The sequence below is a fragment of the Pseudorca crassidens genome, chromosome 12 (genome assembly GCF_039906515.1).
Source record: "Pseudorca crassidens isolate mPseCra1 chromosome 12, mPseCra1.hap1, whole genome shotgun sequence".
Lineage (NCBI taxonomy): Eukaryota > Metazoa > Chordata > Mammalia > Artiodactyla > Delphinidae > Pseudorca > Pseudorca crassidens.
Window position 1 is genome coordinate 73246131 of NC_090307.1, and position 22284 is coordinate 73268414.

General features: G+C 51.4%; 1 protein-coding gene across 5 annotated transcripts in view; it reads right to left on the minus strand.

Annotated features, from left to right (window-relative positions):
* The window catches only part of KIAA1671 (KIAA1671 ortholog), a 187808-nt gene extending 175773 nt beyond the window's left edge, over positions 1 to 12035 (minus strand). For 4 of the 5 annotated variants that reach the window (XR_010933263.1, XM_067700424.1, XM_067700420.1 and 1 more), the window contains exon 1: positions 11957 to 12035. The gene's annotated coding sequence lies outside the window, so the exon portion shown is untranslated. Of the gene's footprint in view, positions 1 to 11402; positions 11678 to 11956 lie in introns of those variants that run through there. The other variant, XM_067700422.1, reaches the window with a different exon arrangement.
* Between the last annotated feature and the right edge of the window lie 10249 nt (positions 12036 to 22284).

A 22284-nucleotide genomic window follows, 5' to 3' on the forward strand; every position in this document is an offset into this window, starting at 1 on the left:
CAAACCTGCCAGTTGTAGATTACAGCATTGCTAGAAAGGGGCGCAGCGCTCAAAACAGGGGAAAATATGCATAGTGTAAAACGGTAGCTCGTAAACATGAAGCATTTGCTGTATCCCAGGCATCTCTCTAAGCACTTCACAGACATCGACTCATTTAATCCTCATAGCCACCTTACTTCACGGAGGAGAAACTGAGGCTCAGAGAGGGAAAGTGACCTGCCCAAGGTCACACAGCTAGGAGATTCCAGAGCCAGGATTTGGATTCAAGCCACCTGAGAATAAAGCCCACACTCTAAACCGCAGAATGCAGTGCTGACATCTCTCCATCACATGTACTGTGCACAAGTCTAAAACTCACACCGCAAAACATGAGCCCAGGTTATCTTTCGACTGTGGGATTGTATGAGTCTTACCTCCTCCTTTCTGTTTATCTGTATTTGTAAATGTTTGACAATGAACATGTACTGTAGCATGACGTAAACATATTGTACTAAGGATAAAAAGAGAATAAAAATTATTAATTTGGAAAATGAACTGAGAATCATCCGTTAGAGCACTGAACAGTTATCTCCTGCCACCACCTTCAGGCAGAAGGGCTGGCCAGGTGTAAATAGTAAAGGATATAGAAACCCCGTGGTACTGCAGAAGGATGCATGCGCACAGTGGGGGCTTTACTTAACATCACCACCCACCCCAGTAGACCAGCACAAACATCAACTGGCCATTCACCCCAACATTCACCTACGTGACCTCGCTGGGAGCTCCCGGCCGGGCTGAAAGACGGGCATCAGCACCCACGCTCCATGGCACAGACACCCATGCAGAGAGAAGAAGCCACGCCCAGGGCTGGCGACAAAACAGAGGCAGCAGGTGACCCCAGGGCTGCATGGCTCTCAACCGAGCAGTGTCATCATGGTGGGCCGCTGCCGCGGTCCACAGAAGAGCCACCTTCCCGGGGGTGACCCGGGCCTTGGCACAGGAACTGGGCGACGCCCAGGAAGCCCCTGCGGTCGCCCAGCCGAGCTCACTAAAGCCAGGGCAGATGGCTCACACTTGCTCTGCTGGGTCAGCTAGCATTCTGGGCATTCCAAAAATTCCTCCAGAGCTTTTTGCTGCCCCCCTTCACCCCATCCCCCCCTTTAATGAAGGAAAAGGAGGAGGGCAGAGGGGCTGAGATGAAGGCATCTGGCTAAAGGCGACACTTGGACATCTCATCATCTCCTCCCTGCAGTTAAATCCCACAGTAACCAGGCACACCTCACCTCTCCAAGAAGGAGGTGGAATGCTGGTTGCCAAAGCTTCCCGTCTCATCCAAGTCTGAGCGTGTCAAGGGAAACGGTTTTGCTTCGAGGCTGCCAGGAGGCGGGGCCGGGAGAACAGGGTCCCCACCCCGGTGCCCCCATGGGCCCCACACCCGCCATCACAGCCCTGGGCACGCTGCCCTGTAACCCCTCATCTGTCCCCTCTGGGAGGGCAGGAGCTGTATCCCAGGCACCTCTGAGACCCAGGGCCCAGCCCAGGCCCTGGTACACAGTAGGTGCTTAATTAATAACAAAGATGAAAATGACCAACTATCCCAAAAGAGGACAGGGATACACTGCCTGGGAAGTTCTGAGGGGAGAGATGGTATTTTCAACATGGTCATGGGGAGGTGGGAGGACACACTGCGTTGAGTTATTATCATAGGGGTTGGCAGGTGGCAGACCTGAGTTCAGATCCAGCCTCTGCCACTTCTTGCCTCAAGCTAAGAGACTTGAGGAAGGCTTCAGGTCTCTGAGGCTCGGTTTTCTCATCTGTAAAATGGGTTAGTAATACCACCTGTCCAAGTCATTCTGAGGACTGACAGAAGACGTAGATGTAATACCTCCGTAACAAGGCAGTTGGTACACAGTAGGTCTTCAACAAAGGGTGGGATTTTGTTGTTGTTTTTTTTGGTTTTTTCCTGGGCCCTACGTTTCAAAGGTCTGGTCTTGAGTCTTCCCAAAAGGCGCAGCAAGAATAAAAGGCTCTGGGATCTACTCATCCAGTTGCCCCTCCCCCTGTGAAAAAGGCCCAGAGCGGGAAGGGGCTTACCCAAGGACACACAGCAGAGAAGTAGGTACTCAGGGGTCCTGACTAGTGGCCGATAACTCAGTCTAATATACTCTGTATTCTCTCCCATGGCCTCGGACACCTTCTCATGCCAAGCAAGTCCCTGGCAGGCAGGCAATCCATTCTAGAAACAAAGACATGAGATTTCCAGGGCTGGGGCCTAAAATGAAAGGGAGAGACAAACTTGGGCAGCTTCCCAGGCCAAAGGGCCCTGGGAGTTCCCCAACGAGTCACTCCGCAGCCCAGCCCAGGGCACTGGGCAGGGCTTGGCAGGCACTGTGCCCACTAAGGCCCAGGCTCCATGTCTGGGCAGGCAGGGTGGCGGGAGTTCACGGAGTGACCTCGGTGGACCCAACGTGCCCGCTGGCCTCCCTCTGCCGGTGGGCCCCGCACACCCTGGGCTTCCTTCCCACAGCGGCGCCTCACCACGCCTCAGGTAAACAGGATGGCACCCAGAAAGGGCTTCCTTCACTGAGGAAGCAAAACAAAAAGAAACGTCAACACAGAGCCACAGCCCTGACCTGGAGCCTTTGAAAGTGCAGCTGACTCTCCAAGGAGAGTCACACACAAAAGGGCTGCCACTGGCTGGTAGCTCTGGGAGAGGAGGTTCACCACACTGGGACTCCGTTTCCTCATCTGTAAAATGGGAACGACACTAGCACTGAGAAAAGATTGGATATAATAATGCACAAGGAACTAGAGTATAAGAAGCAGTCCATCAACGCTAATTATTATTTTGAATTACTGCTACTATGACTACTTCTGCTACTACAAACAAGGAAGATTTATATAGTGATTCATAAAGTCATTCCTTGGTATAACTTACAGAGAGTTTTTAAGAATACTAAACTGATCTTTTTATGGGTCAGCGATCCCATTTTTAAAGTGCCTACTATGTGCACGGTTATCTCACCTAACCCCACAACCACCCCACAGGGAAAATCCTAGAGTCTTCTTTCTGCAGATGAGGACTGAGGCTCAGAGAGGCAAAGTCACTTGCCCAGAGTCACACAGCAATGACACAGTACAGATGGGACGGAACACTAGGATTGTCTAGCTTGGCCTGCTTTACCGCCAGGGAGGCAGCAAAGGAGGGACTGAAGGCACATGGGCTGAGTCAGGCTGCAAGGATCAGCATTCCCCCTTCCTAGTAGAGGCCCTGGGCATGGGGCTCCCTCTCTGAGCCTCAGTTTTCTCATCTGTAAAATGGGGACATAAGAATCAAATAGGGCTTCCCTGGTGGCGCAGTGGTTGAGAGTCCGCCTGCCAATGCAGGGGACACGGGTTCGTGCCCCGGTCCGGGAAGATCCCACATGCCGCGGAGCGGCTGGCCCGTGAGCCATGGCCGCTGAGCCTGCGCATCCGGAGCCTGTGGTCCGCAACGGGAGAGGCCACAACAGTGAGAGGCCCGCATACCGCAAAAAAAAAAAAAAAAGAATCAAATAAAACAATGATGAGCACAGTGCCTGGGACAGAATGAAAACTCCCTACTTATTATTTTTATTTTACTCTAAATAACATTTAGTGTTCTCAAAAGCCAGGTCTCAGCAGATGGAGGAAGAGCAGACTCAGTCATCTCCCCAAACTTCTGAAGGCACAGGAGCCAAGGCAGACCATCAGGTACACACAGGTCAAAGGCTGTCCTCTCTCACCTTCAGTGACACCTTGGCCCATCTGAGACTCACTTCACCGATGGGGAAATGCCCAGAGAGGTGAAGTGACCTACACAGGGTCACACAGGTATCCCATGCTGGCGCTACCCAACTCTTCTCCAAAAATCCAGCCCTGACATCAAGCAGATCCCATTTTCCCCATGGCCAGCACGGGATTTGCCAAGCGATAGCTACAGGATAAATTTTCATTGAATGAAGGAGTCAGTGTGACTTCTAACCCTGCACCTAGCTCAGGTGGCCTCCAGCCGATACTCATAACCAGGGGCTCCCTGAAACCTGCTGATTGTTTCCACAAAGGGAAGGTGTGAATATTCCTTAAACTCAGAGCATCCAAGACCCCTCCCTGGCCGGAAGGGGGCTGAGTGGATAGTCAAGGCTCGCCTTGGGGACAGAACGTCAAGTAAACAGTGATCCGTTAACTGACAGCCCTCCAGCTACAGCAGAAGGGGAAAAACACTTGCTGGGAAGCAGGGGTCCTAAGTCACTCCTTTCCCCAGGACCCTGGTGCTCCAAGGACCAGAAGCAACCTCACAGACCTTCATACATAACAATGATACTAGTAATAATGACAATAGTATTATTGTAAAAATGACACATGTAGGGACTTCCCTGGTGGTGCAGTGGTTAACAATTCGTCTGCCAATGCAGGGGACACGGGTTCGAGTCCTGGTCTGGGAAGATCCCACATGCCTCAGAGCAACTAAGCCTGTGCACCACAACTACTGAGCCTGAGCTCTAGAGCCCACGAGCCACAACTACTGAGCCTGCATGCCACAACTACTGAAGCCTGCGTGCCTAGAGCCCGTGCTCTGCAAAAGAGAAGCCACTGCAATGAGAAGCCCGCACGCCGCAATGAAGAGTAGCCTCCACTCGCCGCAACTAGAGAAAGCCCGTGTGCAGCAACGAAGACCCACGCAGCCAAAAAAAAATTAATTAATTAATTTAAAAAAATGACACATGTACATTCATTATAGGGCACTATGTACTAACTCATTTAATGCTCATCCACCTCAGGAGGAAGGCACCATTGTTACTCCCATTTTACAGAGGAGTAAACTGAGGCACAGAGAGACCAACTGTCTTGCCTAAGGTCACACAGTTGGAGAATAGTGGAGGTGGGGTCTGAACACAGGCAGTCTGGATCCGGAGTCTCTGCATTATTCCCAAGGGATGTTGGGAATATCTAATTCTAGAACCAATTCTGCAGAACCGATATCCAGTTTTGCAGAATTCCTCACTCCACCCTAATTAGGAACCCCCACCCCCATCCCAGCTCCGCAGTCACAGGACCATTTATATGTCATCTACTTCATGCCAAGTGTTTCACAGTCCTTCTTGCTAATGGTCATAAGCACCCTGTGTCCATTTTACAAACAGAAAAACTGAGGTTCCGAGAGGTGATGAGACTGGTTGAGGGTCACGAGGACCATAAGGAGCAGAGCTGGGATTTGAAGCCAGATTGATCACCTCCACAGCCTCCCCTTGGCCTCACTGGGATCTCCCAGTCCACTGGCTACAGGTACCAGAGCCTGAGGAACAAAGTCCAGAGCAAAAACCACCATCAAGACGATTATCCCTCACCTTCGCACCTCATGTCACAGAAAGCACCTCCTTATCCAATACTGTTTCAAGCTTCACAGCAGCTCTGCCAGAGAAGACGCATTATTCCCATTTTCCAGATGAGGAAACTGAGGCTCAGAGAGGTGAACTTCCTGTTCTGGGAGTTCTCACAAACCGGGTCGCCTTACCCAGACCCCTGCTTTGATGTGTCCCCCACAAATCATGAGCCACGATGCTCACTGCCACCTCTGGGCAGACCCTCCACCTTGGCAAGGACCTCCCTGACCCATGTGGCAGGCTGTATTCCTGCTCAGAAGATATATACTAGCTTCCTCTCAGCCTCCATGAGAGGATCGTACTTCCATCTCATTGATATTGAGTTTGGCCACGTGACTTGCTTTGGCCAAGAGAATGAGGGCAGAAATGACACCTTCCCAGTTCCAAGGGGAGGCTTTCGGAGGCTCTGCAGGTTCCCAGTGAGCTCCTGAGCATCTGTTGTCCACCACAGAAGAGCACGTCCTGGCTGGCTGCTGCCTGTCAGCCTGGGTACCAAGATGAAGATACACAGGGCAGACGGGAACCCAAACCAAAGCCTGGAATCCAGCCTCCCTGCCAAGCCCAGGCAAGGTCAGCCAAGCCATCTGATGACCCCCAAGTACGAAACAAATGTTTGCTGTTAAAAGTCACTGCAGGGACTTCCCTGGTGGCACAGTGGTTAAGAATCTGCCTGCCAATGCAGGGGACACGGGTTCGAGCCCTGGTCCAGGAAGATCCCACATGCCGCGGAGCAACTAAGCCCATGCGCCACAACTACTAAGCCTGCACTTTAGAGCCCGCGAGCCACAACTACTGAGCCCGTGTGCCACAGCTACTGAAGCCCACGTGCCTAGAGCCTGTGCTCCGCAACAAGAGAAGCCACCACAATGAGAAGCCCGTGCACCACGATGAAGAATAGCCCCACTCACCACAACTAGAGAAAGCCCATGCACAGCAACAAAGACCCAATGCAGACAAAAAAAAAAATCACTGTGATTTGGGAGATGTTTGTTACACAGTATTATCATGGAGAAACCTGACTGACACAAAGGACTATGTGTTTCCAGCCTTGGAAGGAGTAGGAAAGGTACAGCCACTCTGGAGGGAAACTGAGCAGGTGAGATCAACATTCTAAACACCCTATATCCCAACTGTTCCCCATCTTGGAATGTGCCCTCCCATCGACTACAACAAGTATGCAAAGACACATGAGCAGGGATGTCACCGTGACACTGTGTGTTATAGCAAGAAAACAAACCACTCAATGCTCACCAGCAGGGCATGTGCTCAATAACTAATAGCACCTTCAGGCATTGAAGTATTGTTCAGTTTTTTAAAAGAGTGCAGTAAGTCAACACGGTCTAAAATGGGTCCACATCTATTTTTAATTTCTGCGTGAAATTCTTTGTCTTATGATTGTTGTTGTTCAAAGCATATGTCCACATATACCGATTCATTTCTTTATTCCACAACTGTTTACTAAGGAAACAGCAGTGAAGACAAATAGGGTTTCTGCCTTCTTGGAGCGTCATCTAGAGGGGGAGGAAGCAATACCACCTCCACTACAACCACCACAAGGAACAAGAAGCAACACATACCGAGCACTGACCATGTGCCAGTTCCTTTTCACTTCCTCCTCACAGCAACCCTCAGAGGTAAGACCCGTTATTATCTCCATTTGCCGATGAGGAAACTGTGGCTCAGAGAGGTTAAGTCACCTGCCCAAGGTCACACAGACAATAAGTGGCAGAACCAAGATGCAATTCTTTCCATCTGGTTCCAGAGTGGACCAAAAAAACCCCAAAAACCAACTTAAGATAGCAGAGTGTGATAAGGGCTTGGGAAGAAGTAAACAGAGCATATGTATGTGGAAAGTTTCTGGAGGGTCGAGGGAACTGCTGACTGCGTTATCTCTGAGGAATGGGATTGGGGGTCTTGGGCAGGATTTTACTTTTCACTTAACGTAAATTCATTTTGCCGTTTTTGAAGTGTTTGGTATGTTACACGTTATTTTACCATAATATATATATTATATGTTGTTATTATACTGTGTGTGTGAGTGTGTGTGTGTGTGTGTGTGTGTGTGTGTATGTGTATCTCTTCTGACTCAGTGATGTAAATATCCAAAGATCAGCCTTTGGGGATGTATTTTATATTCTCAGTGGAGACAAGGCTATACAACATTTCAAAGGTCACTCAACTGAGCAATTAGCAAATGTGGCAGTGATAACTACTTCTCAGAAGTCAATCCATAATCATTTCCATATTTGTCTCAATTTGCCTTCCCCCTCCCTTCCTCCCATCCAATTGACCAGATTTCTGTGGAGTGAATTCCTAAGGGCAGAGGCTCTTTTGACTTGCCCATAGAAGATGCTCAATAAAATATCCATCACACTGAAGGAAAAAAAAATTTGTGTGTGCATGTGTGTGTATCTCTCAATTCAAACTTTGTTAGCTTCTTTGTGAATGACGGGAGTTTCGGTAGTGGTCTTGGGCAGAAGGACCCCTCAAAGCCTCAGTTTTATAAACTGCAGAATCAAGGGTCCCCAAAGCAGGCATCGCCTGTGTTTGTTGTGAAGAATAAAAAAAGAACAAAAGAGCTTCGCCCAGAACCCAGCACATGTAAAGGGTTCAGTGAAAAGCAGTTGCTCTGATGTGTTATGTGCTTTCTCTACATTCTCTCCAATCCTCCCATTTTACAGAGAAAGAAATTGAGGTCCCAGGAGGGGAATGGCTTGTCTGGGGTCACACTCCTATAATCTGGATGGGTGAGTGGGGGAAGAAATGTGAAACTCCTGGACAGAGATTCCCCCTGCCCTCCTCTCAATCCCAAACCTGCCAAAGCCTTCCTGTTTGGGTATTTAGGGAGCGGCAGGGGGTGTAAAGAGAATTTTTGTTGCCAATGGTCTAACTTTTATTTCTTCAACACACCCTGTATTCTGGGTATACCAATGAGCACACAGTTCTCCTAATGGCCCTGCCTTTGCCTGTCCTGCTCCTGCTGCCTGCAATGTCCTCATCCCTGCCCTCTCCTCCTTTAAGACTCAGCTCAAGTGTCACCCGTGGTCGCCCAACGTCCCCCCCGCCCACCCACCAAACACACCAGGTTGGAAGAGGCAAGCACCACATGCCTGAAACACTATATATATATATATATAGTGTGTGTGTGTGTGTGTGTGTGTGTGTGTGTGTGTGTATATATATATATATACACATAATGACATGCCGTGATGACATCTATTATAATAATCATACCCACTACTTAGTGGGCACAGACCAGTGTGGACACTATGCCTGGTAATGTCCATGCACTGCTTCTCTCAACTTGTATAACAACCCTTTGAGGGAGGGGAGTATCCTATCATGAGCCCATTTTACAGATGAGGACACTGAGTCTCAAACCAAATACCATGGCCTCAGACCACAGCCAGGAAGGGGCAGCGCCAGGGTTTGCCCCCAAGTCTCCCTGGCCGACTCCCTCCTTTCTATCCCTGCCTCCTCCTGGAAGCCTCCCTGGGTTTACCCCTGCTGCACCCTGACCCAACCTCACCAACATTTGTGGCTTCTCTATTCAACTTCCCTAACTCCAAACATCCTGGATTTGCAAGCTGGAAGCAAGTTCAAATCCCTGCTCTGCCACTGGCAGCTGACAAAGACCTCACCGCCACAACACTGAGTCCTGAATCTGTAAAATGGGACTGACGAGCCCCACCCCCTCACACAGGAAGATGGTGAGGGTTCCAAGGTAAAGTCCCCTCAGATGTTTATGACCCTCCCAGGGCAGGTGACAACAGATGCTCAGGAAGGTTTGCTGACTTGAATGAAATACTGACACTTAAAATATTCAGGCCACCTCCACTGGGGGTTTCCTTCTCCAGATTGACTGCCATGCCTCCAGGAAGGGGTCTTCAACCGCGTGGCTCTTGAAACACAACACTGACCACTGTCTCTATCCAAGTTCGGTTCCGTCATCACCTCTCACCTGGATTTTTCGAGCAGTCTCCAGCCTCCTGGCACACCATCTCCCATCCAGCCTCCCCAAGAGATGGGCAAGCTTCCCAAAACACACATCTGACTCCATCCCTCTCCCCCAGAGAAACTCCCACAGTGCCCCAGTGCCCCAGTATAAAGTCCAAACCCCTGGGAATGGTTGCCCTGGCCCCTGCCAGGATCTCCAGCCAACACCCTATGCTCCCTCCTCCGTCCAGGCACCCAGGCCTTTCTGTTCCCTCTTTCCAGCACATAACGCCATCCTCTACCCACGGGCACGCTCTCCAAGAAACAAACCCCCTGCCCACCATCCCCCACTCCAGGTCAGAAGCCCTCAGCCCCTCTTCCCATTATCACAGCTCTCTCCTTCTGGGCAACTGCCTCTTTTCACAAAGAATTTACCCCTTAAGGGTGTGCCTCCTCTTTGACATGGTGTCTTGAAATATTTGTTGAATGAATTAATTAATGAATGCACATTTAAAACATCCCTCTGGGGCTCTTTTTCTGAGATGGTCAGAGATGTATTCTGGTGATGCTGAGAGGGGAGAAAGGCTCGCGGCCAGATAGTGGGCTGTTCCATTCTCCTGCCAAAGTCAGCCCTGAATAAAAGCCAGCCCCCAGGACCTCCAAGGGGGGGTGGGGCACCTCCAGACTAAGAATCTGGGGTGAGGGTTATACCCCCAACATCAAGAATCAGTACAGCTGCCTCACTGGACTGCAGGGCAAGCTGATTGCTCACAGCTAGATCGCAAGCCAGGAGGACAGACCCTATATTGCCCTGGGTCCACCATTTCTAGTGTCTGCCACATAGTAGGTGCTCAATACACACACTGGTTGACCGAATGAGCTTCTCACATGTCTAGACACTGTACTGAATGAAACCCTGTACTTCTGTAGGATAATTGCACCCTTGTCAAGCATGCAAATCCTTTAAAAAGGATTCCCCATAAAACCACCAGGACCGTGCCTAGTGGATGCACAACTCCCTCTGGAACTGTCCCAAGGATGAGACACCGGTGTCTGAGGGTGAATGCATGTTTGTCCAGGAGCTTCGATGGATTAGCGAAGGGAAAGCTGGGCCAAGGGAGAAGTCTTGTCCAAATGCCCTGGTTACTGATTAGCCAAACCCTAGAGCTTCTCTCTGCAAGGGGGATCAGAGGGGCAATTAAACCCCTTTGGAAGAAAGACTAAGTTAAATATCTGCCTAATCCTGCAGTTTAAAAAGACGGCAAGTTGGGTATCTGGAGCCTTCCTTCAGATACCTGAGGGGAAGCGGCAGGGCATGAGACAAGGGAGAGACCACAGAACGAGGGCCCACTAATATTTACAGAGCCTGTACCTGTTTCAGACCTTTTATACCTATTAATCCTGCCAGGCACCCAGACGAGAGAGGACTGTGACCCCCACCCCCACTCCATTTCGCCCGAAAGGGAGACCCGGGCTCAGAGAGGTTAAGTGTTTTGTCCAAGGTCACAAAGAAGCTGCAAAGAAAAAGCACTTTCTTTGTGCAACAGGTATAGCCCTTTCCTTTCCAAAAGGTAATGGCAGCTCCTGTCTGGAGAAAGTTCAGTCCCGCGGGCAGGAAGCCCTGGCCACCTAGGCGGCGCGCGGAGGTCACACGGCAGCCCCACTACCTACCGGCTACCGACCAGCGGAGAAGCAGGGTTTCAGGGCGCGGCGCCGCGGCTCCGTGCCGAGTGTGTGCTAGGAGGGTGTGGAAAGGTCGGGCCCGGCTCGGGGGTCAACGGGCCGCTTCCCTTCCCCTGGGTCCCGCCTGTAGCCCTAGGCAGCGCCGCCAGCGGGGTGGGGGCCACCCGAGCCTACCGGGAGCAGGGGGATTGAGCCTTAATCCCATCAGGGCGCCTCTGCCCTGAGAAGGCGCGCGGAGGGGTGCGCAGGCCCTGCAGGGAGGGCGCGTCCGGAGCCCCAGAGCCCGTGGGGCCCCGCGCGCTGCTCTCTCCACCGCCCCAGGTGCCCGGAGGATCCCTTCGCCCCGGGCTCCGCCTCGATCAGCACCCCCGCTTCCCAGTGTCCACCTCCTGGGCCTCCAACCTGCACGGACGTCCGGATCCTAGCAGTTCCAGGCTGGGTACGGATCTCCAGCGATACCCCAGCTCCCGGCCACCAGATCTCCTCTCGGAATCACTCCCAAGGCTCGGACCAGTGGGGGTCAGAGGAGAGGGATCAACTAGCTCCCAGTTTCCAATCACCGTCCACAGTCACCCCCAGGCTGGGGATCGTATGGGACCCCAGGCCACCAGTGCCCGATCCACTCCTGGGATCGACTCCCAAGTCTTCAACCGGGTGGCGTGGGATCCATTGGCTGCCCAGTGAGGGATCTTCCCGCGGGATCCACTCCCAAGTCTCGAGAGACAGACCTCCCGGCTCCCAAATCGAGATGCCTTCTCCCCGCAGACCCAAAGCCCCGGGAGATCCACCGGGTCCCCACCTCTTCCCCGGCCAACTTTTCCAACTTTTCTGCCGGGGCCTCAGCCGAGCAGAAACTTGGCGGCCATCGCCGGCCGCCGCCTCCCCGGCCCCCTTGCAGGCCGGGGACAGGGGGCGGATGGCCTGCCCCCATCTACCGCCGCCGCCGCTCAACCTACCCTAGAGCCGCCGCCGCCGGCCCGCCGTGCCTCCACCTGCCCGCAGCCCTTGGCACCTGCCCGCGCCGCCCGCGGCCCAGCGCAGCCTAGCCTGCTGGGGGCGGGGCCTCGGGCGTGGAAGCGCCCCCGTCGCCGTGGGAACCGTGGCCGGCGGCGCCTGCGCGGTGGGCCCCGGGGCGGAGCGCAGCCGGCGGACCCGTGCTCTCGGCCGGCGCCGGGGCCGGGGGACGGTGAGACAGGTCAGGGGTCACGAGTTTGCCCCGACACTCCTCCCGGAAGCGGTCCCGGCCCTCGAGCCCCGACCCCGCCGCGCTGGACTCAGAACGTTGTTCATGATCCCCGCCCGCATTCCCGGGGTCAGCCCGCGGCTCTGGCTAGGATCCCCCGCAATGGACACCGACCGGCCGCCGGGTCTGCGCCCCCAAGAGCCTAATGCAGCCCGGGAACTCAGGAGGCGCACGGTTAGAGCCTCGCCCATTGAATCTCTTGGGCTGCGGGCGCAGGCTTGGGTGGGTGGGGGTGGAGGGGCGGTCTGCGCGAGGCGCTCGCGTCGCCTCGCGGCAATCAGGGGAATTGCACCCGGGACCGCACGACCAGGGGCTTGGCAGGAGGTTGTTCACTCCCGCTGGGGCGCCTACTGTATGCCACGCCTGCTGCCATTGTGTTGAGGTGGGGGTTGAGGTGTGAGGCATTTAGAGACTTTTTGGACAAGTTGAGAGAATCGAAGGAAGTTGCTCCTGAATGGGAAAATGCCTGTTTTGCTATCCTTTACTCATTTCATTCCACAGGTCTTTATTAAGCACCTGCAGTATGCTGGATGTCAGGGACCCAGTGGTGAAGCATCTGGCAATATACAGGCTCTCGTGGAGCTTACAGACATTGTAAACAATATTTGCACGAATAAATTGAATTGTATTTGTGACTCGTGCTTTCTTCCTTAGGAAGGAAATGTACGGAGAGTTAACTGAAGGATCTAAAATCATACATGAATTTATTGTACGTCAGTTAGACCTCAATAAAGTCAAAGAGAGGAAAAAGAACATCACGCTGTGTGGCTTCAGGAGAATTGGCAGGGATCTCTCTTACCTGTCTTTCTCTCAATTTGTGTGTGTGTGTAAGAAGGCACCCCTGTTACAGGAGATACATACATCATATCTCTTGTTTCTTTTAATCTGCACTTTTGGAGTATCAGCATTTTATCAAGCAGCAGCCTGAGACTTGCCCACAGTGATGGAACCCAGAAGTGGTGAGGCAGTGGCCCCATGACGCCCATGGCTGCATTGGTTCTTCGTTGCTGCACGCGGGCTTCTCATTGTGGTGGCTTCTCTTGTTGCAGAGCACGGGCTCTAGGTGCGCAGGCTTCAGTAGTTGTGGCACGTGGGCTCGGTAGTTGTGGCTTGCAGGCTCTAGAGCGCAGGCTCAGTAGTTGTGGTAGACAGGCTTAGTTGCTCTGCGGTATGTGGGATCTTCCCGGACCAGGGATCGAACCTGGTTCCCTTGCATTGGCAGGCGGACTCTTAACCACTGTGCCACCAGGGAAGTCCCAACGTCTTACATCTTAGAATAATCTCCTGTATCTGGATGTCTTGAGAACAGCCATCAGTAGGACCCAACTGAGTGGCTTTTAACTACGACTACCACTCCCAGGGCGGAGTCTTTGTGGTGGGGGACAGAGAATGGTTGGATTGAAAGTTAAAATGCCTCAAAATCAACCTTTAAGCAGGACTTTTGCATTACATGTATATTATATGAGCAAAGGCAAATCGTCTGCTGTCCTCTCCAGAACTTCTGGAGGCAGGGGCTTTTATCTCTTTAGTTCACTCCTTATTCTTAGTGCCTAGAGCAGAGCTTGGTACATAGTAAGTGCTCAATAAATACTGCGCTTAATAAATATTGGATTAAATGCATGAATGGCCAACAGCTGATAGGGTACCCTCTACTATCTCTCCTCCATAACCTTATCAGAACTTCCTGTCTCTCCCAGGCACATCTCAATGAACCAGAACATGTGGGCTGAGGATTCTGTTGAACTGGGTGTCTCTCAGCTCCCCATCCAGCTTAGTCCTCCATCTTGGCCTCTCCTCTCTATCCCAGAACTTAAGTGGGGGAAGGGAGAAGACAGTCCTTTTTCTGCCACCTGTCACAGAAACCCCAAACCCAGATGTGTCCCCAGCCCTAGCCAGCCCACCCCCAACTCTACACCCCAAGAAATGCCCAGTGTCAGTTCTACCCACATCAAGCTTTGAGGGGAAATCTCAGATGTGCCAAACTACAACTCCCAGAGCCCTCCTGGCCCCAGAAGGGGCGGGACTTCCTGGCTCAGCCCCACCTTAGCTGATTCTCTCTGTGTTCCTGTGTCTTCCTTCCCAGGTGAGAGGCTGCCAGCCAGCACACACCCAGAGATTACACCCTGACCAAAGAGGTGTCAGGTTGTACATTGTTTTCAGAGCCAACACCCCACCCACCACTCCCAGCCCTGGCTTTTCTCTTCCTGAGGAGAGAGGACAGTGCCACCCAGGGACTTTCCCAGAACCCCTTCTCTGCCGTTGTTTGCCCCCTCTTCCAGAATGTTTGTCCTGAACTGGCAGCTCTGTCCAGTAGAGCTTTCTGCAATGACAGAGATGTTCTATATCTGCACTGTCCAACATCAATCGCAGATGACTACTGAGCACTTGAAATTCGGCCATTGTGTCCGAGGAGCAGAATTTTTTATTTCGTTTCATTTTAATTAACTTAAATAACCACACGTGGCTACAGCTACTGTATTGAACAGAACTCACACACTCCTTGGCAAAGACCATATTCACACATTTTCATTGATGTATATTTATTCATTTTGTTTCTCCCGTAATTTACCTGCTCCTTGAAGGGGAGAGCCAGTACGTTCTTTGAAATGTTTTCTCTCAACACCAGGCCTTTGCCCATGCCGTGGCCTCTGTCTGGAACACTTTGCCCTCCATCATCTGTAACAACTATGTGTCCTTCAGATCTTAGTTTTAAAGTCAACTCCTCCAAGAAGCCATCCCTGATTACCATCCCTTACCCACATGCCGAAGCTTCTGAGTCTTCTAGCCCCAACTAGACACTGATGACACTGTAGTATAATTGCCCAATTACTTCTCTGTCTCACTTTCTAGACTATGAGCTCCTTGGGAGCAGAGACTAGCATAATACCTGAATCAGAGCTGACCCCCAATAAATATTTATGGAGTTCAACGTTGAATAAATGTTTTCACATGATACAATCCAATGCCTCATTCACAGTAGTGATACTAATGAAAGCTGTAATTTATTGAGCTGTCTCATTAAACGCCACAACAATCCTATAAGAGATGCTATATTATCTCCTTTTCACAGGTAAGTGATCTGAAGCTCAGAGAGGTTAAGTAAATCATTCAAGGTCACACAGCTAGGATCACAGCCTGGGTTCCCTAGAAAACAGAGCCTGAGGCAAGATTTATAAGCTAATGCCTTATTAGGGATGAAATCCCAGCTTAACAAGAGTGAAGGAAAAGGGACTGTGAGGCTGAGAAGGAGAGAGAGCAAATATAAGACGTGTCTTACTAAGTTGGCCACAGCTTTCCAAGAAAATACGGCTGGGAGTTCCACTGCTCAGGGCCTCTCTGGAGAAGCCACGTGAAACATGCAGGGATAAAGGGCAAGAACTTCATCTGCCGGCCCGTCCCCTTTCCTGTCTGCCATTAGTGACCATTGGGCCCAACTGCTCCTCATGTCTGAGCTGTGTTACCTACACCTCCAGGCAGCCATGAGGGAAGCCAGTTCTACACCCAGAGCTTCACCTGAGTCTAGAAGAGGAGGCAGCAGAACCCTATTTCCAGCCCCCAGCCAAGGATCCAGTCAGGTCGGACTGGACCACAGCTGGGGTCGTTGGGAGACCAAGCCACGACTCAGGCCTCATCACCGCAGGCTGAGCTGGCCAAGTGGCTGCAGCAACTGACCCAGGCCGCCTGCCGGGGCAGGTGAGCGGAGGCTTATGGCATCCAGTGCTGCTGGGTGGCCAGGAAGGACACAGCTAAGCACACCTGAGAAGGTGCATCCTTCAAGCCTGAGAGATATCACACTGGGATTCAGATCCAGTTCAGACTAGCTCCAAAGCCCTTCCACAAATACTGATTGAAGGAAAGAAAAAGAAAAAGAATAAATACGTGACTGAATGAGTGGGGAAAAAACCCTGGCAATCATCTCTTCAAAACCCTGGTGTATTCCAGAGGCTCTCATTTTACAGTGGAAAGACTGAGGCCCAGTAAAGCAGAGATCCCCTGACCAAGGCCACACTGAGTGTGGGTGGCAGAGCTGGGACTCCAGGCTCGGTCTCAGGCATCACTGAACCTTCCTGCTTCTGACAGCACCAACTGATGTGTCTCATTTGTCGTGTCAGCATTCATAGCATCAGAGTGACGCCTCTTGTTCTCACCTTCCCAGCATCCGCGGCCCATCCTCTGCTAACAGCACCTTGGTTTTCCTCCTAGAAACCAACCCAGCCCCCACCTTTAGTCCATGTAGTTCTAGCGCGGTGAGCCTCATGACATGCTTACTCTAATCCCCATTCTCCAACTCTCAATCCCTAATCCTTGAGCCCAGGTCCTAGGTCTGGCCAATCAGAGCATCCCATTTCCCTGGCCACAATGATGGGACCCAAGCTTGTCCAGTGAGCGTTAATCACAGCAATTGCGGCAACTATGTGCAAAGAGGAGCTTTTTTTTCTCTGGGGCTGCTAAGCCTGGAGGCACCAGAAGCCAACACTGTTAGAATCTGCCTGAAAGCGAACCTAACTCAGCAGAAAATGGAGCTGAGAGATGGAGAGAGAAAGAGAGGTCCATTGCTTGTTCACCTGGAGCCAGCTGTGCCTGAAGCTGTCCCACAGAATTTTCAGTTATGTAAGCCAATGCATTTCTCGTTTCTAGTTGAGCCAATTGGAGCTGCACTTCCATCACTTACCGCAAAGACAAGACAAGCGCCTATTCTGTGCCAAGTTTTATGCTGAATGTGGGAGACAAAGATTTTTCAGATCCAGTGCCTACTCTCCGCAGGTTTACAGCCTGCAGGGTAGGTATCCAGATCCCAGAGAAATATCCCTCAACTAGAATTACCAAGGCAGAAAAGTAGAGAGCACAGTGGCAAGAATTTCAACACCTGGTGTTTAATCGTAGATCGGTTAATCCCTATTCATGCCCTCTCCTACCCAGGAAACCCCATACCCTCACCCCATCCTGATTTGGGGCTGGCTTTTCCCTCTTTGCCCAACCCACCCAGCAGCCCAGTGAAAGCCTGTCGATTTAAGGAACTGGGAAGGAAAATACACACACACATGCACGCGCACACGCACACACACACGCACACACACACACACACACACACCCCTCAGGCCAGCTTATCACACACTTGGGCTTTGTTCAGCAGCCTGAATGTTTCCTTCAAACAGAAGGACACCTGTTATGAGGTCGCAGACGTATGTTCAAAGCTGGAGCCTGAGAAGAAGTGGCCATGTTGGAGGGTCTTGACCTGAAGTGTGGTGAGTCTGGAGGGAAGAGGGATGTGAGGTCAGGATGGGGAGAGAGGAAAGTATTGTCCAGGAACCATAATGGGCTTTAAGGGTCCATGAGTCCCTGAAATTACAATACTGTGTGTGTGTGTGTGGGGGGGGGGTGTATACAAGTAAGTCTGCATGAAGAATGCATCCATGCTTTTAAATCCTATTTTCAAAGGAATTCATCACCTCCAAAAGGTTAAGTCCCACTGGTCTAGGATATGGCCATCTTTCTGCAGGTGGGTGTTTTAGTCTACTCAGCCTGCTATAACATAGTGCCACAGACTAAGTGGCTTATAACCAACAGAAATTTATTTCTCTCAGTTCTGGAGGCTAGGAATTCCAAGATCAGGTAGCTTTGGTGTCTAGTGAGAGCACGCTTCCTGGTATATAGATGGCTGTCTTCTTGCTATGTCTTCACATGGCAGAAGGGGCAAGAGTGCCCCCTGGGGTCTCTTTGTAAGGGCACGAATGCCATTCATAAGTCCACCCTCATGACCTCATCACTTCCCAAATGCCCATCTCTCAATACCATCACCACTGGGGTTAGCATTTCAACATGTGATTTTGGGGGGCACACAAACAGTCCACTGCAATGGGGAAACAGAGGCTTGGAGCCATTACATTACATCATAATTCGACCAGCTCACACAGCCAACTTGTAATGGAACTGGAAAAGCACCAGAAGTAGGGCTGACCTGGCTGTGCAGCTAGGAGAATGAGACAAGGGATGCGGGTCAAAGTCCTCCCCTAAACCCGACTTGCCCATCTTCAGATCTCAGCCTGGATGTCACCTGGCACCCAGGCTGGATCAGGTGCCCCTCCTCTGTGCCTGCCCCAACATCGCCCTGGGCTTTCTCTTGGTGTGACGCTGTGTCTGTTTGCATCTGTTGATCGATGGGTTGGCGAAATACACATCTCAGACTTCATTTAGGCTACACCACACTCAGATATCTCCACCTCTCCTAACAAACCGGTCCCTCCTGCAGCTTCCCTATCTCAAGTAAGGGCAGCCCCTCCATTCCAGGGGCCAAGGTCAGAAGCCCTGGCGGCTTCCTTGCCTCCTCTTGGTCCCTCACACTCCAAGTCCAATCCATAAGCAAAGCCGGTTGGCCGGACCTACCTTTTTCCTTCAACAAAGATCCAGAATCCGCCCCCACCCTCCCTCTCTCCTCTCTCTCGGGTCCACTGATGTCTCTCACCTGACTGACTGAAGTTGCCTCTGGTTGCTTCTTCCTCGCCCTTCCTTCTGCCTCTCCTCCATGCAGAAGCCAGTGATCTTTTTTTTTTTCTGTATGTGGGCTTCTCACTGTTGTGGCCTCTCCTGTTGTGGAGCACAGGCTCCGGACGCGCAGGCTCAGCGGCCACGGCTCACGGGCCTAGCCGCTCCGCAGCATATGGGATCTTCCCACACCGGGGCACGAACCTGTGTCCCCTGCATCGGCAGGCGGACTCTCAACCACTGCGCCACCAGGGAAGCCCCAGAGTGATCTTTTTAAAACACTGGGACAGGTGACGTCACATCTCTGCTCGAGACCACCCACAGACTCCCCATCTCACTCAGAAAGTAAAAGCCAAAGATCTATCATTGCCTACAAGGCCCACTACTCTCCCCCTTTCCTCATTCCTTCCAGTTACCGGGTCCTCCTCGCTTCTGCCAACACGCCAAGTACACGCTTACCACAGGGCCTTTGCACCTGCTCCTCCCTCTGCCTGGAATTTCCTCCCCCATAAATCCACATGGCTTCCTCCCTCAGCTCTTACTCAAAGGTCACCTTCTGGGCTTCCCTGGTGGCGCAGTGGTTGAGAGTCCGCCTGCTGATGCAGGGGACACGGGTTCGTGCCCCGATCCGGGAAGATCCCACATGCCGCGGAGCAGCTGGGCCCGTGAGCCATGGCCGCTGAGCCTGCGCGTCCGGAGCCTGTGCTCCGCAACGGGAGAGGCCACAACAGTGAGAGGCCCGCGTACAGCCAAAAAAAAAAAAAAAAAAAAAAGGTCAAAGGTCACCTTCTCATGGGGCTTTCCTGACCATCCCCCAGTCACTCACCATCTCCCTTCCCAGCTTCATTTTCCTCTGTGGCACTTATTTACATCAGGCATCTTATATATTATTTCCTTATTGTCTCTCTCTCCCACTAGAGTGTAAGCTCCATGAGGACAGTCGTTTTGTCTGTTTTCCTCACTGCTAAACCCCCACCACCTAGAACAGTTCTCGGAACATAGTAGATACTCAATAAATATTTGTTGACTGGATGGACAGATGATGGACCATATTCTTCCACCCTGTTTGTCTGCCTTGCCCACGAAACCCTAAGCTCCTTGAGGGCAGGCACTATGTTCTGTTCACCACTGTATCTGTGAAGGTCACACAGGGTTGGGCACATAAAAGTTGAATGAATGAATGATCAATTCCTTCCAGTTCACAGACGAGGACACGGACAGCAGGATGATGGGGACATACCAAGGCTCTAGCAGCCACCTCTAAATACCCGAATCCCAGTTCCCCTTCTGCCATGGCTGGCTATGGCTACCCTGGCCATCCATGCTCACTGGCTGGAGCAGGTGGGAGGGTTGACCAAATTCTAACCCTGGGTAGCTCCTAAAAAACGCTGGGGTATTTGACTTTTAAACTAATTTCTTAATATCACTTTGGGTTTAGGTCCCAGAGTCAGGAGCCTGATTCCCTGAGTTTGAGTCCCTGGTCCACCACTCATTTCCTGAGGCTTCGTTTCGTCATCTGTAAAATGGGAACTCAGATAACAGTACTACCCACCCTATCATAGAGGGACCACAGTCTTGAATTGAATGAGGCACTGAAAGAGTTTAGAATGGGGCTTGATGAGTGCTCAGGAATTGTCAACTGCCATTAACAGTTAAGCACTGAGCTGGAGGAGAAAATATTCAGTCCCTTTCATGTTTCCCTTAGGTGGATTCCAGGTAATTGAAGCCTGGCCGGATGTGGTTTCGGGTTATAATGCCTCATTTAAGTTTCTGGGCACCTGGACGGTTGGTGTGATTTTCCCAGGTGACACTGAGCACATTATCTGGAGAACAAAACTTCTTTCAAGGTCAGAAACGCCCGGAGAGGCACTGGGGCGGCCAGAGAGAGGCAAATCACGGGCCTCAGTCAGCTCTGGGCTCCCCAGCTTCCTGGCTGGAATTACACCCCTCGGGATCCTGCCAGCCCCAAAGTTGAGGCTGATTTTGGTGTAGGACAAAAATCCATCCTCCCTTCCTCAAGGGGCCATGTCTCATTTGCTGGCTAGCTGCCGTGAGGTTTTTCTAATCCTGGGAATAAAATGTCTGTGCCACCTTACCCTGACCTACCTTCCCAGGCTTAGCTCAGCCCCTCTCCCTGCAGCACACCTGCATTTGACCCCCTAGAACCTTCACAACACCCCTACCCCCATTTCCAGAGAGACGAGGTGACCTCCCCAAGGTCATGGGGGGAAACGTGGTTTGTTGCTTCTTTCTACCACATCATCCTGCTCAGTGATTGAACCCAACACCACGTGCCCCCTGGGATTTAGAATCTGCTTTTACAGATGGAGAAGCTGAGGCCCAGAGCAATGGGGCAACTTGCTGCAGGTCACACAGCTGGGAAGTGGTAGAGGGACTGGCTGGCCTCCAAGCCCAGGATTCCGGCCACGTTTAAAGTGCTGGCTGGGCTTAGAGTCCCAAAGTGAAACCCAAGGTTGAAGTCCTGGAAAGTCTGTGTAGGTGCCCTTGGCTGGCTCAGCTGCTTTTGATCCCGGGTGCCCTTAGGCTGCCTCAGCCCTTCTGGGCCTCACTTCTGACCATCAATGACAATGCTGGCTATTAGCAAACCACCATCCTGCCTCAGCATCCTCACCCAACCTCTATTATTATTTTGGTAAGACTGGACTTGAAATCAACTCTCTTTCTCCTTAAAATAGATTTTAGTTTAAGATGGATAACCAGTATCATGCCAAAAAATAGAACAAAAACACCACAACAAACACAAGGAAACTCCAACTACATCCCCAGAATCTCACTAGACCTCACTGCTTGCTCAGGGCTCCCTGTCTTTTAAAAAGAGGAGATTGACAGATGCTTGGGAGATGATTAAGACCCTTTAGCTCCAACAGACATTTTCTCCTTGGTGTAAAGAGAAGGATTGAAGGAGAATTAAAAACTAAGTAACTCTTGGCATTTAAGGCTGGGTTCAGGTGCCACCTGACTATCCCTCAAGGGTCATATGTGGCACCGCATGAAACAGCGATATATAAAACAATGCCATTTACATACATGAAAAATACACATATACTGAACAATATTGATTTTGCAAAAATACCTCCAAACAAAAAGATACACATTAAATAAGGGTTAGGGATTGAGAGGAGATAGCTGATGGGCAGGGTAGAAGCAGACCTTTTGGAAAGTGCAAGCCTTGATAGGCAGAGCGAATGAATGAAGGAATAAATGAATGAATGAATGAAACACGAGAGGGGGCTCACATGGACCAGTGATGATCATTTCCCGAGGACTGGTTGTGCTCCAAGGTCTGTTTAAGCACTAACATTCATTCTAAAATTTGGAGTTTCGACTTCCAGAACTTGTTGGGAAAAGACCCACCCTCACCCCAGTTATTAACACCTCCAAGTCCACCTCCCAGGCCGAAGGGAGGCTAATGACCTGTGATCTGAAGATAGGACCAGATCCCTGGCTGGCCGGGGAGCGGGGGACACCTTTGCCAGCCCCTGTTTCTCTCCTTCCACTAATCTTGTCCCTTGACCTCTAAGTCACTGACATTCCCTG